The sequence below is a fragment of the Thunnus thynnus genome, chromosome 13 (genome assembly GCF_963924715.1).
Source record: "Thunnus thynnus chromosome 13, fThuThy2.1, whole genome shotgun sequence".
NCBI lineage: Eukaryota > Metazoa > Chordata > Actinopteri > Scombriformes > Scombridae > Thunnus > Thunnus thynnus.
Window position 1 is genome coordinate 27,653,646 of NC_089529.1, and position 20,871 is coordinate 27,674,516.

At 36.5% G+C, this 20,871-nt stretch overlaps 2 non-coding genes across 2 annotated transcripts; both read left to right on the plus strand.

Annotated features, from left to right (window-relative positions):
• Window positions 1–19,846: 19,846 nt before the first annotated feature.
• On the plus strand, window positions 19,847–19,928 carry trnas-aga (transfer RNA serine (anticodon AGA)). Its single transcript has one exon. It is a non-coding gene; the product is annotated as a tRNA-Ser (tRNA).
• Window positions 19,929–20,322: 394 nt separating this feature from the next.
• trnag-ucc (transfer RNA glycine (anticodon UCC)) lies at window positions 20,323–20,394 on the plus strand. Its single transcript has one exon. It is a non-coding gene; the product is annotated as a tRNA-Gly (tRNA).
• The last annotated feature ends 477 nt before the right edge of the window (window positions 20,395–20,871 follow it).

The following is a 20,871-nucleotide window of genomic DNA, read 5'->3' on the forward strand; positions in this document are numbered from 1 at the left end:
TTTAAAATATTTATATGAAACAAATATTGGAATAAAACCCACTATTTGTGCTTTGCCGAATAATGTATTTGTATTTGGGCACACCCATACTAGATACATTGCTAGAGTGATACTAAAAACACTGATATTAGTCTTGCTGGTATTGATAAGTTATGCTACTGGAATTGTTGACCATTAATAACCAAAACTTAATTTCAGCTTTATACACGACTAGCTAAACTGATGAGACAGGCAGATTGATGTCTTAATAGAGTATTGGGTCTCCTGAGAGACATCCGTGTCATTCAGTTGATGACTTGCTGTGCTAATTTCATCACCGCATGGGATTTGTGTCATTGGTTTATGTATTTTGACTTTTACTCTCTGCTAAATGAAATAACTAATAATCACTAATCCAATTGTATTCTTGAAATCATATTGTTATAAATTACGCTGTCATCTGTTTGCCTGAAAACATGCCTCAGTCTACAGTATCAATACCTCATTAAGCACTGTATGTATAAACATGTATGCATGTGGAGACATTAAAGTAGGCCCTATATGCGCATAGGTTTCCAAGCGTATATTGTGTCTCCTGTGTGTAGGTTTTTCAAGTGAGACACTTACATGTGTATGCTGCGAAAACTCATTTTCCCCAAAGACAAGAAACACCGTTTATATATCCATCTACTGTATGCGTACCCACAGTCTTTTGTATTTTGGTGCATCCTCATAACATTTGAAGGACATTTATATCCAAACATCACATCAGTGCTTACATTAGTGGCCTCAGTGTATCATTATCCTAACAGTGGTAGCTAGAGTACCATACATTACACGTGACAAGAGAGGATTGCATAAATATGCACTGTATGTATGCACTTATATTTTATTCATGCCAATAATTGCTAGTGTGTGTGTGTTTAATGGAAAACAGTCAAATAGGATTAATAGCATAACATTAACATTATCGTTGTACTTTGGTGGGAGCTACTGTACATTGAAAGCTAATAGTATGGTGAAACATTTCTGCACTGAAATTCCTGACAAGAAAAAAATCAACTTTATTATGAAATGTCTCTGAAAGAATTGAAAATTAAAAATATACATTTAAACCTTGAAAAACCTAAAAACACATCTATTTTGGGGAGTAATGGAGAGGTTACTTTCACCCTGTGCTCCCACCACTGAGCCACATCTTTTACTAATTTTGACACCAACTTTGGACTAAAGCCTTTATGTTTGACGGTAGTGTGAGCTGAAAAGTTTTTACCACTTAAAGTCTTATATATTGCATTCTATATTCTTCTTAATGCCACAAAATCTACTGAGAAAAACAATAATCGTGTGTTTTACCTCAACACACACTCCCACCCTCTAAGACAGTGAATCTCCTTCCCTCCAAACCATTGTTTGTGTGAGCAGAAAGACAGAATGTAAGTTTAAATACAGACTTTTCACCCTTATATTTTAATCCTATTTGTTTATATTCCATGGATTTGTTTGAATGTTTAACTAATTGTTTTGTATTGCATTACATTAGATTCCTATGTTTGGTTAGGCCTGAGGGTAAATGAGATTGTGGATGCATTAATGATGTAAGTTAGAATGAGAACCTAATTTACTTTATTTATTCAATTCTTTGATGATTGCTAGTGCTCTGATTTATAATATTTTTTATAATATTTCCTTTGCATAGAAAAAAAAAATCATCCAAGATCCATCAACCATGCAACACCACCACTATCATTGTAATTCTTTTTTTCAGTGTGTGTATCCAAATCCTGATATATCTTATTCTTCTGTGCCATAGAACTCCCTGGTTATCCAAAAACTATTAAAAAGATTGAGCCACACCGTTGCACTGGATGACATGTTCCTTCATTACCATGAACATAGCCACTGTCATTTATTTTCATCATCCATACACAGTCCCGCTGTAAATTAGCGCACCAAATCCACCCCTGAAAATAGTCCCCAACAAATGCACTATTTATTCCTGTTTGAGTGAAAAACACATGCAGTATCAAGGTATTTTGGGGAAATGTTGAACCTTTTTTTTAAATTCATGAATATATTTGTGACTCCTTTATAAAGATTTACATTGTGGTTGACTGCCAATAAGATGGTAGAACCAAGAGTGACACCAAAAGACTGGACTCAAATTTAGCTGCTAACACATAGCTGTCAATATAGCTGCACTGACTGACTTATCATCTGGTTTTAAAACAGCCTTAACTACATTGGAGGCAAATCCTTAAGTCCAGAACACAATTGCTGACCTTCAAATACAAAGAAGGAATCTCTGTAAGCAACTTCAGCTGCATGAACTTAAAATCACAACCGAAAAGCTAAAAGTCATTGACAAAAAAAACAACAAAGTTTCTGTGTCAAAATTCACATCTTCAGTTTTACAGAATCAATTGATGGCTTCCGACCTACAACTTTGTTCTCCAAGTTGGTGTTTGAAGCCCTGGGTAAAATAAATCCCTACCGTTTCTCTGGAAATGACTTATACTCAGGGCTCTATCCACTGAGCCCAAACTAACAGCCATCTGGTGGGCTCTGAAAATAATAACTGTAATATTTTAATTGTTTAAATTGCACACATAAACTTAGTCAAAGAACGTGGGTCCTGTGTACCTGCCATTACCATCTACAGTATATTAATTGGACCAATACCACTGAGTTTAATTGGAAAATAATGAATGCTTTACCTTGGCTCGAGGCCAGCTGCCTCGCTGCGGTAGCATGGCTACGCTTGCCAGATACATATCAAAATTAATTTCACTAGAGAGAAATGCTCATCATTTAAATTACCCTGCCTGTCAAAGAAGTAAGTTGTCACATCGAAAATGTGCACTGAAACTGTAAATGTTTGATTGGAGTTTTCAGTGGGAGGTGGCCAGCCAAAGAGACGAAAAATTAATGAATAATTGTAATTAATTAAGTGCTGAATAGTATGAACAAAAACAAGCTGGAACTTTTAGTTAATAATAATATCCTCAGGTTGGTTAGCCTTTTTTAAGCCTCTTCTAGATGATGTAATTGAATGTGTGGCTCAAGTAGTGCGACTGGATCTGATGCAGGTTGCTTCTTTTTACAGCAGACTGTCCTCACCAGAAAAAATTTAAAGCATGGATCATTTGTTCAAACACAACCTATGTTTATGTTTTCCTGACAAATACTGACAAGTAATGACTGTCCTATCTCAGAAACACAGGTAGAGGTGGCATGGTGTTGTTGGAATGCTGAAAAAACTCTAGCGACAACCAAACACAATTGGTTCAAAGGTGATCTTTCTCTAACCTTGACCAAGTAGTTACAGTTTCCTTTACTTAAAGGATAAGGCTGCTGATTTTCGATATTTTTCTTATTGTCAACAAATCTCATGTGTGGAGCCAAACCAACAATGAATTGATCTACATACAAGTATTGTGTGTGTGTATCCAAAGCCAAATTTACACCGTAGTACAAAGTCAAAGGTTGCGATACGTAGCATAACAAGCTAGCGAACACTCACATTAATCAGTTTCTGAATCATTAAATATTTTGGAAGCCGCTAACTCTCTCTTTTTTTTGTCATTTAGGTCTGAGGACTTGTTTGGAGTTTTTCCTTTTTAAATTAGATTGATTGGTAAAGTTTCTATGTTGCTGCACAACTCTCACTCTGAAGTTCTCCCAACTTCAGAGACACTCTTTCACAACATGATGTGAAAGAGACTGTTCAGGTTACATTTTATCATAGTTTCTCAACAACAAAAGAGTGTTATTTTAAAAAATTTCAGTTTTTTTTTTTTTGTGGATCATTACCAGGATGACATTTATGTCACAATATGAAAATTAAACAGGGAAGTCTTTTATTCCTAGATTGTCAACAATAAAACAGAATTAAACTTTAAAAATAATTTCAGAGATAAAATAAATACAACATTCTAAATAGAAAACCAAATTTAAAATTCTACTCTAATTTTATACTGCACTAAATAGCACTACAGTGCTATTTAACTGCATAACTATGCAAATCATTGTGATGAAAACTAAAATTGCAATCAGATGTGCTTCAATTTCATAACATTTGTAAATCCACACTGACTCACGGGACATCACACCAGGAACCCCGTACATCTTTTTGATGATCTGAGTCTATTTTTTTTTTTTTTCTTTCTGGCATGCTTAGTGAAGTGTAATCTCCACAGACAGCTGTTTAAATCCCACATATCTCCTGCTGTACGTTGTGAACTTTTAATTAATCAAGGCTCCAAGTGGCCCTATGAGCTTTCCGGTGTCACTATAGGGCAGATTCCCGCATGAATCAATGAATCAAAAAAAACAAAAAACAATGCTCATTTCTTCCTGAACCCATATGAAAACTATTTTTATTCAGTCAGTTTCTACTGCCAGTCACCCTGGTGAAGACAGCTTGTCCTCCTGCTGTCCTCTCAGCTCTTGAGCCTATAAAGTACTTGAAACCCTGTTGCTTCCCCTTTGCCAACAGAGCAAAACTGTGATTGCTCTGGGGAGAATATCACTACATGACCATTAAGCGTTTCCTGGAAGAAAATTGTCAGCAACATTTCTTGGATAAATAAAGACCAAATCACAGCCTTCAAACCCTTTTCATTACTGTACAATTTGAACATAAAACTCAGTTTTGTAAACTTATAATATCTCCAGCCTCAGATTCTTCTAAAAGCTACTACAGAATTGACATGGCTGCCCCTTTCAACCTTGGCGCACATTTGTTCCTGTGAGTGAACACGATATTGTTCCCAAATTCAGCCTCCTCTGAGTGACAATTTGTTGGATACATTCCAATACAAGTGATTTTCACAATATGTCCCAGCCCTCTTGGGAAATTTCGTTTCCATCACCCCGAATTCCCTCTTCTCCCTGAGTAAAATAGGTTTCCGGTGATTGCAGGAGAGAAAATTGCCTGGTCTGTGCTGAGAGACATTTGCTGTAAATGCAGTTATCGACTTGATAGGACCCCTGTGATTATTGTGAAGTGGAATTATCCTGTTTTATTGTAGTATGCACCTTCTGCCATTAGATTTGACAACACCTTCCATTAGTGTCTGCATTGAACTGATGCGATGATTAGAGACAAATGGTCAGGTTCCATTTTCACCACCTGTGAGACACCCATACTAATATCAAATTAATGGATAATTCCCATCACCCTGACTCTGAATATATTTGCATGCATCTTGAGTGCACTCAGCAAGTGGATTTGCAGAAGTCTGGGTAACTTTTGATCCTCTCCACAGGCCCTGATGGTGCTTGAAATGATTAAATAAAAACTCTTTCTTAAATGGGAGCTCCTTCATTTTAAGAGATTACTTTTGATTTGATTTTGGAAATTTGCATCTGACATTTCTTTGTATTTACTCATAATCACTGTGATGTTACATGCATTACCTAATTACATTGTTTGCTACTGGTTATTTGTGATCACTTGGTAGGGTCATAATGTGAGACTGGCCATTTTGTCTTGAGATTTTGCACAATGAGCTGCTCTAGAACTCTCTCTATTTAATCCTTTGTATCCGCCTGTGTTGAGCCTTGTTTCTAAGTTTATATTACATGTTTCATCTTTATGGATAAGGATTGATGCATACTTTGTTGTTTTATGTCATACTTAGGGAGACTTATAGATAATTACCTAAATCCTTTTTTGCCACATGTAGTGCAGCCATCTGTCTAGTTATGTAGTATCAAGCAAGTATTTACATTTCTACACTCTTTTTTACTTACGTTAAGAATATTTTCTTGTGTATTTATTTTCAGTTTCACAGAGTTTCTGGAAAAGCAACTTTACTTCCACGTCTGAGTCATCATTTAACCCTTTCAGTGCTTAGTACATCTGTTTAGCTATCTGTCACTAAGTGTAGCGCTATGCACGCAGGGGACAGAACAGTGAAAAACAGCATCACAGCGCTGTGCTGTGGGTCACCTGAAACAATTAAGAAGGCTCTTTTGGACAAACTTGCAAGGTTCCCAAAGATTGGTTGCACTAGTTTCTCTCCTCTGCTCTCTGTGTTTCACTGAGGGCGGGGCTCACACACACACACACACAAACACGGAGCAGAGCAGATGACAGCCAGTCCCGGAGGAAATGCTATGCAGTTGTTGGATGTCAGGGAGCAAATTTGTCATTGCACAGCCTTCCAAAAGTTGGATAACATTATCCTCAGCAGTGGCCATCACAGTTTACTAGTGAGTTTTATCCAGAGCCCCTGTTTTATTTAGCTACAGTAGGCTACATTCTGTTACTTGTGGTTGGCCTGGGTGTCCATCACTCAGAAAACAGTCAGCCAATCGAAGGAGAGGGGCATTGAGCAGACACAAAACAGCTCGTTTCAGGCTGATTGAGACAAAGGGGCTGCATCCATGGCTTGTACAGCTGTAACTAGGAGCGTTCTGACCATAAAAATACGCAAATGTTTGTAAATAAACCACAGAAATTAAAATATTAAACTGGGAAAGGGGCATTACATGACCTCTTTAAAACATGCACTGTTTTAGACATGTTTTCTTATTGTCTGTCCCTGTCTTATCTGCAGTTTTTTTTAGCAATTGAAAGTCCCTCCACTGGTAATATAACACCAACAGCAGCCGGTTATTTCTATACTAACAGACATGACATACTGGGTCTGAGCAGAGTACATTACAGTTGGATTCAGTGCTTTATGAGGTAGTAGGCAAGTGTGTCCCATGTCTGAAAAGTACAACACACTGCACACTTAACAAGCTTAACAAGCGCTTCACAGTGAAATTCACAGAGAAGTGTTTGCCGAAATTGACCACAGTCTATTGCAGTCTAGCAGCTCAGTCTAGCTGACACCAATAAAATGGTTTGTGACTGACAACAGACATGAAGAAGTTTCTTTTTTTATCAATGATTTTGAGAAATGTGTTAATAATAATAAGTCTATTTATATAGCACCTTTCAAGTACTTCACAATAAAAACAAAAACATAAACAGACATTAAATGCAGACATCCAACTAAAAACACAAGAAAATAATAATAATAATAAAAAATAAATAAAAGCAAGTCTAAACAAATGGATCTTGGTCTGCTTTTTAAAAGTGTCCACAGTGTCTGCAGACCTTAAGTCTGATGTAAGAGAGTTCCAAAGTTTAAGAGCTACAACATCAAAAGCACAGTCTCCTTTTGTCTTGAGCCTGGAGCGAGGGTATTGGTATTACTGGTACTGGTACTGGTATTATATGGCTGCAGGAGCTCATTACTGTAGGCAAGTGCCTGACCATGCAAGGCTTTGAACTTGATCACAAGGATCTTGAACTGGATTCTGAATTTGATGGGGAGCCAGTGTAAAGACATCAGGATTGGGGGTCCTTAAGTAACTTAAATGAGTCCTTTAAAACCTTCAAAATATTACTTTGTTGTCTCTTTCATGTAAAGTAACATGCACATGATTTTTAAATCAATAACTCGATTTAATTGCTTTATTAACTGTATTATTCCTCTCAGCTCTTGAATGCACCTGTAATACTGTATGTTTGATTGTACTTATTTGTATATTATGTGGAAATTACAAAAAAGCCAACAAATATATTGTATGAGCTGGACTGGACTGTACAGCATTGTTTTTTTATTGAGCCACAGAATGGCCTCATTAATCAAACATGTCCCAGTGAGCTCCATACTCTTGTAGTCAGGCACTTGACTCCTCTCGTGTAATTACTGGGAGTGAAAAAGTATTGGAATGGACTTTTTCAACAAGTTGAGACAAAATGCACAAATACCAGAAAGGTCATTTTCTGTTCTAGGTGGTAATGTGCTACTCTTGCTATTTATGCTTTAAAGTGGTGCTTCATGTAAATAAATAAGCAAAACATTTTCTCTTTTGCCTTTGGCAATATAGCCATGAAGATAGTTTTGGCCAACTATTATTCAACAATGTGCCATCTGAGTATAAAACTGTGTATTTCTGAAGAAAAAATATGAGTTGAAAACGTGTAAAATATGCTACTAATAAAATGCTCACAATTATTACTCGCAAAATTGCAAACATGCATCTATGAGTCTGAAAGTTGGAAATCCACTGCTGCCATTCGTTCAGTCTGCATGTAATTCTGCTGCCTCTCTGATATTGTTCTCATCCATTCTGCTGGATCGACTCTGAAGCTGAACACTGAGGGTTTTCTGAACCATTTCTTTCCAAAGCAAGCAATGTTTTGTTTGTTCTAAACAAACAGAACAACGCTGCCATTCCCCACAGCTCAGCCAATGAGGATTTTATCTCTACTAATGCTGGAATTAATTAAATCAATAATCTGCCATCTGTGATACGATCTCATACATAGTTTATATAGAAGATTGACACTGGATATGTTCTGATGTACTGTGGTTTCCTATTGTTCTGACAAATAATTAGCAAACAGCAAACAGACTAAGGCTTGAGCACTACAACTGGGAACAAAACCCCCTTAATGTTTTCCATTAAAATTTTCTGAGGAGCAGAGGAAATGATTTTCTGCTCACACATACTGTATGGGTAATTACAATTATTACAGAAAGAAAGGAGAATGATTACATGATGATGACAGTGTGCGGCTTAGGGATTTAAAATACAGAAACTTCATTTTAAAGACTCGCAATATTTGAGAAAAAAACAAAACAAAACAAAAAATGTGAAAAACTGTGAAAATACAAACCATTCATTAAGTATTGAAAAAAATGTAGTTCATAAATAGTCAGGCTTTGTGTTAGGTGATTATAATCAGACCATATCATAAAGCTTTTGTTAGAAATCTGATTTAATTGGAATAGTTGTTTGCCTCTGTAAATCACCTCCTACAAGTTGTCTTTCTAATGTTAATAACTGAATTTACTTTTGTCATTCTTCTGCTTCTGACACACCTGTTAAGTAGAAGAGCTCTTGTCATACAATCTCATCATCTCCATGGCAACTGTACTGCAGAAAGCCCTCCTGGTGGAAATATTAAATACATTTTCTTGAAATATTAGTTTAATGGACGTTTTTCTCAGAGACAATAATCGGATTTAACTGAAGATAAATCAAATTCATGAGGTGAAGTCCATTCGTGCAGACTCCTAATATTGCTAACAGTGGAGAAATTCATTGTACATTATTTGTCTTAATGTTTTAACTATAATGTAGATGTGAGAGAACATGTGCCTGCATTAAGCATTCATAGTTGATTAATGTCATTTCATAATTCATGGTGAGAACAGGGGTTGAGGTGGGGGTTTAAAACAGGAAGGCAAGCTGTGTTTGACCTTCATACATACGGCTTCAATAAGAAAAATGTAAGGTTACATGAAGCCAAAAGCTGCAGGGAAGTCATATATTAGATGATAACTTCTGTCAATAGTAGTTAAATTATCTACACAGTTCTTGTGATTTTAAATACTTCAGATATTAAAGCTTTGCGCAATCCACTGAAACCAGGTAAGTGATATATCTTTGTGTGTAATGTTCATTTCTAAAAGGTCACACTTGGTTTGCCATTAATGGTTTACTCCCTTTACAACATATATTATATTATTTATGATTATTTTCCTTATGTGTATGTTTTTTTTGTTATGTTTTGCAACATAACACTGAGGCAAATTCCTTGTGTGTGCAAACTTACTTTGCAATAAAACATAATAAATAAACATGTTTCTGATTCAGAGAAAGGTTTTACATTTTCTATCCAATATTCTACAAATATATAACAGTACCGCCGACCATTTTCTCTAGCATGTAGGAGTAACTTTTACTAATTTACAGCAGCTGTTGGTTTCAGAGAAGTAAAACCTGCATAAGTTTTACAAGGTAATCCTGGATGCTCAGCTTTTGCTATAAGCTTATATGCAGTGCAGGCATTTCAGCAGATTCAGTGCATCATAAAATCTCACATTCTGCCCAGAATTCAATTTTGTTTTGATAATTCCAAAAAATCACATCTCTACAAACATTAATTTCAGTAAATTAACTAAATCCCAAAGTCCAAAAGTAGTGTTGTAATGGGACATAGTTGATCTGTGATCCCTACAGATCAACCCCCACAATTTGGCAGGCATATGGACCGCAGATTAATTGCAAAATTGAATGTCTCATTGGAGACAAAGTTAACAAACTGCTGTAAAGTAGAAGTCATGGACAGACAGCATGTTGCCAACAGGGATTTTGAAGAGCAACGACCAAACCAGCATCTAACAGGTCCGAAGTGACATCTGCAGATATGTTTGGATGTTGTTTAATGTGCTGCAGCTCAGCAGTTAATTGGCTATCCAGCTGCTAACTGACGTTAGTGGTGCACTTTTCCCTGGTCAATGTTTGTTTGATGGCTTATTCAACAAGCTAACGTGCAGGACAAGATGTGTGTTCATGTTTGTAAGTTATCATCAAATTTTGATGATGTGAACACAGGCTGTTGTTTCATTTACTACCATGTTTAAAGGAGGAAGGTATCATGCCTCATAATGCACTTTAATTTAACACTTGAGTACTGAATATTTTATATAGGCTATTTTAAGATTTTATTTAAACATTAGACATCTGATATGTTGTTTTCATTTAAGACCATAGGCCAAAGCTCCATTTGTTTTACAAAATAAACAGAAAGTAAAGTTATATTTTTCTCTCCCTTTTTTTTCCTTTTGCTGATCTGAAAAAATGATCTGATCCATGACTCAAAACTGTGATATGATCCGAACCATGAGTTTTGTGATCCATTGCACCCCGATCCAAAAGTGTTGAGTCAAGAACAGCTGAACTCATCCAAAAGGCTTCTTCAGTTCTCATTCAGTTTTGGATGAGAGGCAAAAGTTGCTCTTGACTGAGCACTTTTGGATTTACCTGGATAACAAAAATGAAGTAACTAGAATGAGTCAATCATTTTAATATATAAAGCCTAAAGCAAGACAGTAGTTTGAAGAGTTACATTTATTGTCAAGGCTAAACTCAACTCCTGCTGGTAGCCATGCAATTCATTATTTATTTATTTACCTCTTGCATGTGATGTTAGAGTTAGAATTAAAGAAAGATAATAGTCCTTTCTTTGCAACTAGAGGGTATTTTATGACATTAAAAATGCTGGAAATATTCTGTTTCTCTTACTGAAATTCATCTCAAAAGACCAAAGCAAACAATGTACTGATCAACTAACAAGCCTGATATATTTTATTCATCTTTGCCAGCTCAGTTGTTGTCCAGACATGTTCCTTCATTACCATGAACATGCACACTGTAGTTTATTTTCAGTCAGCTTCCTTGAATACTGTCTAGAAAACACATTTCCTGCAGAAATTGCATGTTAACACTGAAAGATGAAATAAATCACAAAGCATTGCTGAAAATGCTACAGACTTCTTCACCAACCTCATCTGTACAACTTTGCTGAATTTGGTTACCATGGAATATTACATTCAAGAGATATGGCAGTTAATAAGTAGTATAGTGGTGTTTCACTAATGGCCACAAGGCGGGGCTATTGGTTCCATATTTCAATATGCCGTGCCTCATGGAGAACTCATGTACTAAGTTTCATTTTATTAAAGACAACAGAATTGTAGAAATATCATGTTATAATATTACAGTAGTGCCTCCTGTGGGTAGCATTGTATCAAATGTTACTCACTTGTGCAGTGTGGCTGTATGTACAACATTCCCAGATTTGGTTGCAATTCGATTTAGCATTGAAGAGTTACAGCCTGTTAAGTGCATCAAAAGTTTGGTAACCAATTACAGACAAACAGTAACTAACATCCAAAAACATAGGTTTTATTCGGGGTCATCTAAATATGGTTTGTACCAAGTTTGGTGATTATTAGATGAAGTATGTGCCAAAAGAGGCAAAAAAAATGTATTTACAGAAAAATCCAAAATGGTGGAGAAATTTTCCAGGTGCAAATGGGCGTGGCCTATATCAGTCGAATTGGCATCATCTAATATTGCTAATAATGTATTGATAGGCCTCACAGTTCATGAGTTATTAGCCAACCCCCCCCCCATCCCACCCCCCCCAAAAAAAACGTAAACGTAAAAAATATGTTAAGCATTTCCACATGGGACACCTGTGAATGAAGTATGAATAATTTAGCACTTTTAATACTTAAATACTTTTTTGAGATACCAACTTTCACACATTACTCCCATAGACTTTCTAATATAAATTTTAATATTTAATGAAATATATATATAAAATCACTGGAATATGCTAGAAAGAAGAAAAGTCATATCAGAGCTAAACACTTTGATTTTTGAATGGTTTCTGTAGCTGAAAGTATGCAGAAGAAGTTAGTGACCAAAAAACGTACAGAAGAAGAATAAATAAAGCTTTGAGGAAGAATAATAACTGCAATGAGGTGTGAAAGTCAGTATCAGTGATGTCTGAAAGTCTATCAATGCGTTGTCTAATGGGAGGTGCATGTTGTCAGTGCAAAACGAAACCAAAAAGGGAAACGCAAAAACAACCAAGGCTTGGTAAGTGGGGAAGAGATCAGAAAACAGGGCAGGTGGGCTTAAGTAAGCTCTGGGGCACTGGCGAGGTGTTCCCAGATAGTCCTCAAATGGCACCTCAGCTCCACCAATCCAAGGACCTGCAGCACACAGACACAAACCACAGGGCCAAAGGCAACAGGCTCTTTGGCCATCAGAAGTGTGAATACTGACACTAATTAATCTGCAGCTGAGAATAGTCCCCAACAAATGCGCTATTTACTCCTATTTGAGTGACATTTGCTACAAACCACCATACGCAGCTGTTTTAGGAACTTAATGAGCCTTTTATTAAAAATGAAACTGTAAATGTGTGACATGATGTCTTCAGTAGGAACCATGCTTGGAGCTAACTTCCACAAAGGGCAGGACTAACCCACTTTGACAACACTCAAAATATAGAATAACGCCAGCCAAAGAAGTAATATTGCATGATGCTGTAGAAAAACTTTTTTTTTTATGACTAGTTATTGGAAACTGTTACAAAAGTTGATAAAAGTATAAGTGTGCTATACATGTGTTACGTGCTGGAAACGGAAGGACCCTCATACACTCATAAGAATTTAAATAATAATAAATGTAAGAGTGGATGACGAGATTGTCTAATTGGAGGAATAGAGCTGCTGACATTATTTCAGTATTATTTTACTTTTGCAGAAAAACACAGATATTCCCAAGACATGTTAGTCCATAGTTTATTTCAGTCAGAAACTTATATATTTTTTAAAAGTGCATTAAAGTTCTGCACACTTTCCTGTATCATCAGTACTCACAGTAGCTCTCACTACATCTGAGCTGGATGACAGATAACAGATATATTCTGTTAGTTTGTGTGCAGATTGTAATAATGTATTTCCTGTTGAAATAAATAACTGACTGTGTTATTTGGTGTCCATCCACATACTTTTCCATTTTGATGAGAAAACAGTGATTAGTTTTTCTGAGTAAGCTGCTCGAATCTGGCCCTCACTCAGCAGGTTCACCTCATTTGAATTTGAAAAGCCGTTATTGCTCACCACTCGGGGTTCAGCATTGCGTGCCTGTGTTCAAATCAATACCCTGTTATTTAATCTATATTTATTAGCAAAACATCATGAACATGACACTGTATATTTTAATACAAAATTATGGAAGTGGAAAAGATTTTTGGGAGATAGACCATGTCATCTCTAACATAATTATTATTTAAAAGATATTTTCAGGTAATTAAAAATCTGTTTGATTACCTGCCCAGTCAAATCTATCACCTCATGCTGCTAGTTTGCTTGCAGGCTTTTTGGGAATTGTCCGATTGGTTGTCTGCATAATATATGATTCATTGGACGACCCCAGTAGCCGAATGATTACTTTGCATACCACATGACCCTGGTTCAAGTTCGGGAAGGGACCTGTGTTGCATGTCATAAACATCTCTCTGTTCCCTTGTCTCCTACCGGCCTCTTCGCCAAAAGTGCCAAAAAATAATCTTAAAAAAAAAGATAGGATTTATTGTCTGACTTTTGTTTATGTGTATGTTAAAAAAATCTAAATAAATATAACGTCAAAAAAGTGTTTTAAGTCACTGTGTACTATTTCTCGATATTAAACCAAGACTACGAGTGCAATTATGTAAGAATTTTAACTAAAATTCTTACATAATTCAGGACGTGGAAGCTGGGCAAGCACGGAGGAGTGCAAGCTAGGTTAACTGTTAACCCATACAAACCGGCAGCTCCAACAATCATGCTGCCTAAAATTCTCTGGATGGTAAAATGGATTATTTCAAGAGTCGTCTACATCGAATTGAGACATGTACTTTCTTTATCCTTTCTGGTGTTGTTGCACTGCTGTGGGCTGGGAGGAACAGCATTTTGTTCTTTTTGTGTATGCAAATACACAAGAAAATGACAATAAACTAAATCTTGAATCTTGAATCATATTGCACCTTTAATTATGTTGATAAAAACATCGGGGTGGCATTGTGTTTCTCTCAAAACATATTTGCTGTTGCATATTAATAGTATATAAATGTTATTTCTAGGAGACGGGTTGCTCTACCGCTCAGACGTGATGACAAACTTCCTCATGGTTCTCTTGAACACATAAGAAAACACAATAAACAGCAGTACATTTAGCCAGAAATGACACAAAGTTGCCCTTCTTCTATGGTAATCAAGCCCTTCTGGTCATATGGTTTAAACATGACATGTGGACCAGCACTACCATGAATAAAACAACTTTACTAAACCCATAAAATATTTTCAACGGATCTAAATTTAATGTGCTGTTTAAACATGCTTTATCAAATAAGTATTGTTATTGAAATATATTATTTTTAATGACAAGGGAAGACAATTTTATTTATATTCAAGTAAATTCAGTGTGCTTTACATTAAAGTGCATATAACAGCCTAATATTTTAGTATTCCCAACACAACTTTTCCTTCACATCCTTGTCTTCACTCTTTAAAGGTCTTTAAGGTGGTTTTAATTTCTTAAAAGTCTCTTGTTAACTCCTTGTTGCCTGTGCCCGTATATGACTATATATGACTGACGATGAAATTCTGTGTTTTAATTGGTATGATTAAAATGTTTTCAGCCAATTTCAACAATAAACAGATTACTGTCAAATATACTTTGTAATCTGGTTACTTAGTTAAATTTTACCAATTAAAATTCTAAATTATAAGAGACACGCACATTTGTTAGACTAAGTATTTTAGCTACAAATTAGCTTGTTTTTCCTTTCATTCTGTCGCTAACATACACTAATTGAAGTTATTTGATTTAGTGGGTTTTCATTTCAGGGCTTCAAGGTGCTTAAAATATACATGAGAGGAGGCATCAGCATAAACCTACAGCTAAACCTGATGTGTCTGGTCAATGGCATTGAAATGCATAGACATAATGTTACAAACACCTCATGTGAACCCTGCTGAGATGATGTACGGCACAGTGTTCCTCATCTTTCAGCTGAGACAGGAGCTGTGGTGCAGAGGGACGTCTGTTGTCACTAAGGAGAGGCAGGAAAGGAAAGACAAAGTGATGTAAAGGCAGAAGAGGTGAGTAGAAGAAAGGGGAGGACAACAGGGATAACATGGAAATAAATAAATAAAAAAAATAAGAGACAAAAGAGAGGAAAATGTAAGATGAAGGAACAAAAAAAGGGAAAGTTTGGAGGGAGAAAAAGGTGGAAGAGAGTTACAAAGAATACAAAACACTGAAACAAAACCACCCACATTGTCAAATTGGTCTTTTGTGCATTTTCTTTTCAACATTATGAAATGACAAGAGATTTGTTACATGTTAGATTTGGATGTTTGACCCTGAAAATTATACTTTGGAGCATGCCAGTGTAACAGTACGGGATTCATGTGGGTCCTCTGGACTGAAAAATCAGTCAAATGAGGTTGAGCTTAAGCCTCAAGTTATTTTAACCCACCGTACCAAAATAAAAATATCACTTCCATAAAAATGAAAAACTGCACGCTTTAATGGCCCTATGTAAAGTGTGAGTTTTGTTTAATTAGCCATGAAGCCTGCAGTTATAAATGCAAGTATATCATTAATTATCATTACAGCTCTACAGCCTTCTGCTGGTCGGGTGCTGTCCTGCTTAATAATTAACAACTAAGAAAAACAGCATTGTAACACGTAATTGTTCTAACTAGCCCACTGGCTGCAACTAACAATTATTTTCAATATCAATTAATCTGGTGATTATTTTCTCGAATAATTGTTTTGTCTGTAAAAGTTCAGACAATTGTGAAAAATACCTGTTATAATTTGTTAAAGCCCAAGGTGACGTCTTCCAATATCATGTTTTGTCTGATCAGCAGTCCAAAGATATTCAGATCATGTATGGCTTTAAATCCTCACATCTGAGAAGCTGCAACCAGCAGAGTTTTGAAAAAAACGATTATTCAAAATAGATGCCGATTGATTTTTTGTCTACTGACTAATTGATTAACTAATTGTTGCAAAAAATAAAAAAAATAAAAAAATAAAATGAAAATAAATAATGCATTAACCATTATTTAAATAATTTATATTACATTATATGACTCATAGCACTGTGCCCAAGATCAAAGTAGACCACAGTGATTGTATCAGTTTCTCTGATAACACAAATTTTTACACAGAGGTCCTGTCATCTGATAAAGTTACTATTGCTCTTTTCAGGCAAATGACCTTTTTCCTAGCTGAATGGTAACACGGGATGTCAGTACCTGCTTGGCATGACAAGAATTGATACTTAAATGACAAAATAAAGACAGATTATGATATTATTATTCAATCCAAAAAAAAAAAATTGTTTTCATTCTTCCAGGCCTATATTTTTATTCTGAGGTTCTACTGGAATATCTCAAACTCCTTATTTATCTTATACTTGGCTCTTTATGCAGCCTCTCAATTCAGCCTCTGTCTGAAATAACATATACTTGAACAATCTGATGTCATCACAAGAAGGAAGTAGAGGTAACTTGGCAATTGAAGTGTTCAGAGGAGGTTGAAGCCCTGGCTTTTGACTTTCAGGGAGCATTTTTACATACATTTACCTCAAGTTTTGTACTTTTGACTATGTTTAATGCAGGCATTTGACGTTATAACAGTATAAAAATAACAGAGATTCACAAAACGCATGATATGTCCCCTTTAAATGTTGGTGGTCTCCAGTGTTGAACGTTTATCATATACACTGTTGCATTTCCTCCATAGCCAATGTGATAGTTTGGCTATATCACACTACTTCCTGCTGTGAGGCTGAATGCAAATATGAAATGTTTGAATCTGTTTGAACAAACAACCAGTGCTGTTGTTTCAGGACAGTTTCAGCAAGAAAAACCTTCTAACCAAACCTGGTCTCTCATATGAAGAGAAGAAGAAGAAGCTATTACTTTGTTTCTGTACACTGCTTTGAAAAAGTGGATCTCTGGTCTATCAGGAGCTTATTTTAATTTTCAAATAAAATGTATGTATTCATGCTTACGTCGATGTAATTTCACAACACGTCTCTGTACTGCAGTCTTACCAGAACTGATGATTGATAACATTAATGGGAAGGGTTGGCGTAAACAAGGTATACAGCTTCCCTCTCAGTGTAGTTAATTGATTAATGATGAAATAGAAACATCTACAGCAGTTTCCTGAGGGAAACAGACTCATCTGAAAAATGAGGTGAGCTCTCAGCAGCACTGGGGCTTTGAATGTATTTACCTGTGCCACAAATAAGTAAACAGCACCTTATTTGCACTGAGCATGGGATGTAGTCAGTCAATGTAGTCAGTAGCAACAGCAAGGTTCAGTAACTTCTCCCTGCTTCCTGTGTTCCTGTCTGTGCTGGGCACGCTGAGATGAAATTTATATCGGTCCCCTCATCTGACAACAACAAGTGAAATTAAATATTTCAGAAATCATGATTTTAGGATGGATATATCTGGGTTTCGGTGCATGTGTACTAAATGCATATGTGTCTGTGTCCACCAAACAGTTGTTCCCATTGAATGAGATTTTCTTGGATAGCCTGAGTGAGTTTCTGACTGGATGCACAGTGTTTGTCTTCAGCTCCCAAGCTAAATGACTAAACAGAGCAGTTGTGACAGATGAAATGATTGTTGAGTCTTTGCCAAGCTCCATTTGAACTTTTCAGGGTGATGTTTTCTCCCACACCTGCCTCTTGTTGTTGCAATTCACCACAGAGCACTTTGTGAAATGAGAACAAAGTCTGGAATGCTAATTATCTGTTGTTGACATTACCTTTTGCCTCCATTAATACATTTTTGACAGTGAAAGTGAAAATAAGTGAAAATATTAGCTAACAGTTAAAAGATGAACCAGTGGTTTTGCAGTGTGTGTTTTAAAACTTTAACTCATCTGCATTTAAATTGCAAATTTTCAACAGCACTTGCATAAGATAAATCCATCACAGTGAGCATTACTGTTTGCCAAATTACATCACCATTATATTGCCTTTAATGCTGCAAGTTATAAAAATTCTCATTGCTGGTGCATTCAAGGACACACTGACATCTTATATTTCAGAGGTGGCTACTGAACATATTTTTTAAAACAGCTTGAGTACAATAGGTGGTGAAATGAATTCCAAAATCATTATAGAAAAGTGCACTGTTTAATGCTGCATTCATTTTATAATGGAATTATCATAATTACAACTTTCCAACTTTCCAACCTGTAAATAGCATTCAGGCCAACTTCCAAGTGATGATTACAGTTTGGAAACTACCAGCTTGCGTGTGCTCATGATGTGAACACTCTCACATTTTCTATTTTTACCATCCATTGCATCTCATCCCTCTGCTTGGCTTGGTTTCCTCTCTCCTTCTGTTGCAGGAAGTAGCTAGCAGACTGGTGGTTTTCAATGAGAGGATGTTCACCTGGGCTGCTGTTGAGGAAGTCTTTAAAGCTGGCTTGTACAGTCCCTCTAGCTCACTCTCAGACCCCCAGATGGTCTCTGGTGTTTGTTTGTTTTGTTTTCTACCATCACATCTTTCACCCATCCATGTACCCACTGATTTTTCACACTCCGTTATCTTTTGTTGTGTGTGTAAATAGTTTGCCTGAATGCATTCTTTTCATTTTTGCTTCAAACCATGTGTGTGTGACTAATAACATTAAGTCAAGTCAAGTCAATTTTATTTGTATAGCCCAACATCACAAATCACAAGTTTGCCTCAGGGGGCTTTAAAATCTGTACAGCAATACAACATTTTCTATCCTTAGACCCTCAATTCGAATAGGGGAAAATTACCGAAAAAACCTTTAATGGGGATAAAAATGGTAGAAACCCCAGGAAGAGCAACAAAAGATGACTCCCTCTTTCAGGACAGACAGACATTCAACAGATGTTGTGTGTACAGAATAGACCACAGTATGGAAAAACAGGATGACAAAAATATAAATTAATAATGGCTGAATTGTATTTATGTGTTCTAGTTCCAGGGTCCTGTTATCAAAAAAAAGTTTCTGCCACATATAGTGTTCATATATCGATATGTGGGTGACTTTTATGCAGTTTTCTGCAAAACATGATTTTTTTTAACAACAGGTTTGATTAGTAACCCCTCTATAGCCTTAATGGTACGTCCATAAGCGGCTATGTCAAATAATGCAAAATTCTCGGCAGATGGCTGCTATGACTTTTCTTATTGATAACTTTTTACGATTTGAGTTATTCATATTTAAATTTTATTGAGGCTTAAAGTGATGTCAGATGTCTGTCAGATCTCTATAGAGACGATCATACACCAAAACTACCGCCCTTACAAACTGTCTGTGAAGCTCTTTGTGAGGTGATTATATGAATGTTGTACTGTAGTGTAGTATTGGTGGAACAACACGTGTGACATGTATACATTTGACACCCCAACAACAGGGTCTTATCAGGGTGGTTATTGTGGCCGAGAGGTTAAGGCGATGTACTAGAAATCCATTGGGGTCTCCCCGCGCAGGTTTGAATCCTGCTGACAACGATGCCTTACTCTCCTTCACGCACTGTCTGATCTAATTCTCATGTCTCCCCACCAACCAGGAGAACTGGAGGGACCTCTTGGATGAGCATTGAAATACCTTCAAGAATGAAATAGTGAATCTGGTTGCTTTCAAATGAGTGATTCTAGATGTTGGACTGGACCTGGACTACTTACTCTTCTGCACAGTCCTTTACTTCATGACTACATACAATATCCACTCTGTTATCATTTAGTCAATAATATTACTACTAGTTACAGGTATATCAAACTACATTCTTTGCTTCTCTGCTTGGTGTATCTCCCCCTTCCTCTCCTCTGTTCCTCCTCCTCTCCCTGTTGAATTTTTACACTGATATAAACTGCTGAGTTGGCAGTAAAATCCTCATTTTCCATGGCGATGGTGGTATAGTGGTGAGCATAGCTGCCTTCCAAGCAGTTGACCTGGGTTCGATTCCCAGCCATCGCAGCTCTGCTTTGTTGTTTATAAAGCAAGCGGCAACCACAGGTGCTGAAAAATGAAGCCAATGCATGGGTGCCGAAAAAAAAAGTGCAGTTGGATGAATGGATGAATCACTTGAGGCTGGCTCTGAAAGTGAATCAACCTGTGTACACCTCCATGTTAACATGCCCAGCAGAAACAAACAGTCTGGTACAACAAATGGTTTTGGTCTCTAAAACTAATTTCCTCTTTCATGACTCTACGGTGGGTGAATTTTTATATAACTCACCCATTTAAATTTTATTGAGGCTTAAAGATACACATAATTAAGAGCGTGGCCGCTTTGAGTGACAGGTGGGTGCTGTTACAGGCAAGTCACTACCACGGCGACAACGTTGGTGTGATATCGTAACCATGGTGAAACCCCAGATTCACAGAATATAGGCACAGCCGCGGCCATCACTCTTTCAGAGTGTTTTCAGTTCATGAAAGGTAATTGGAACA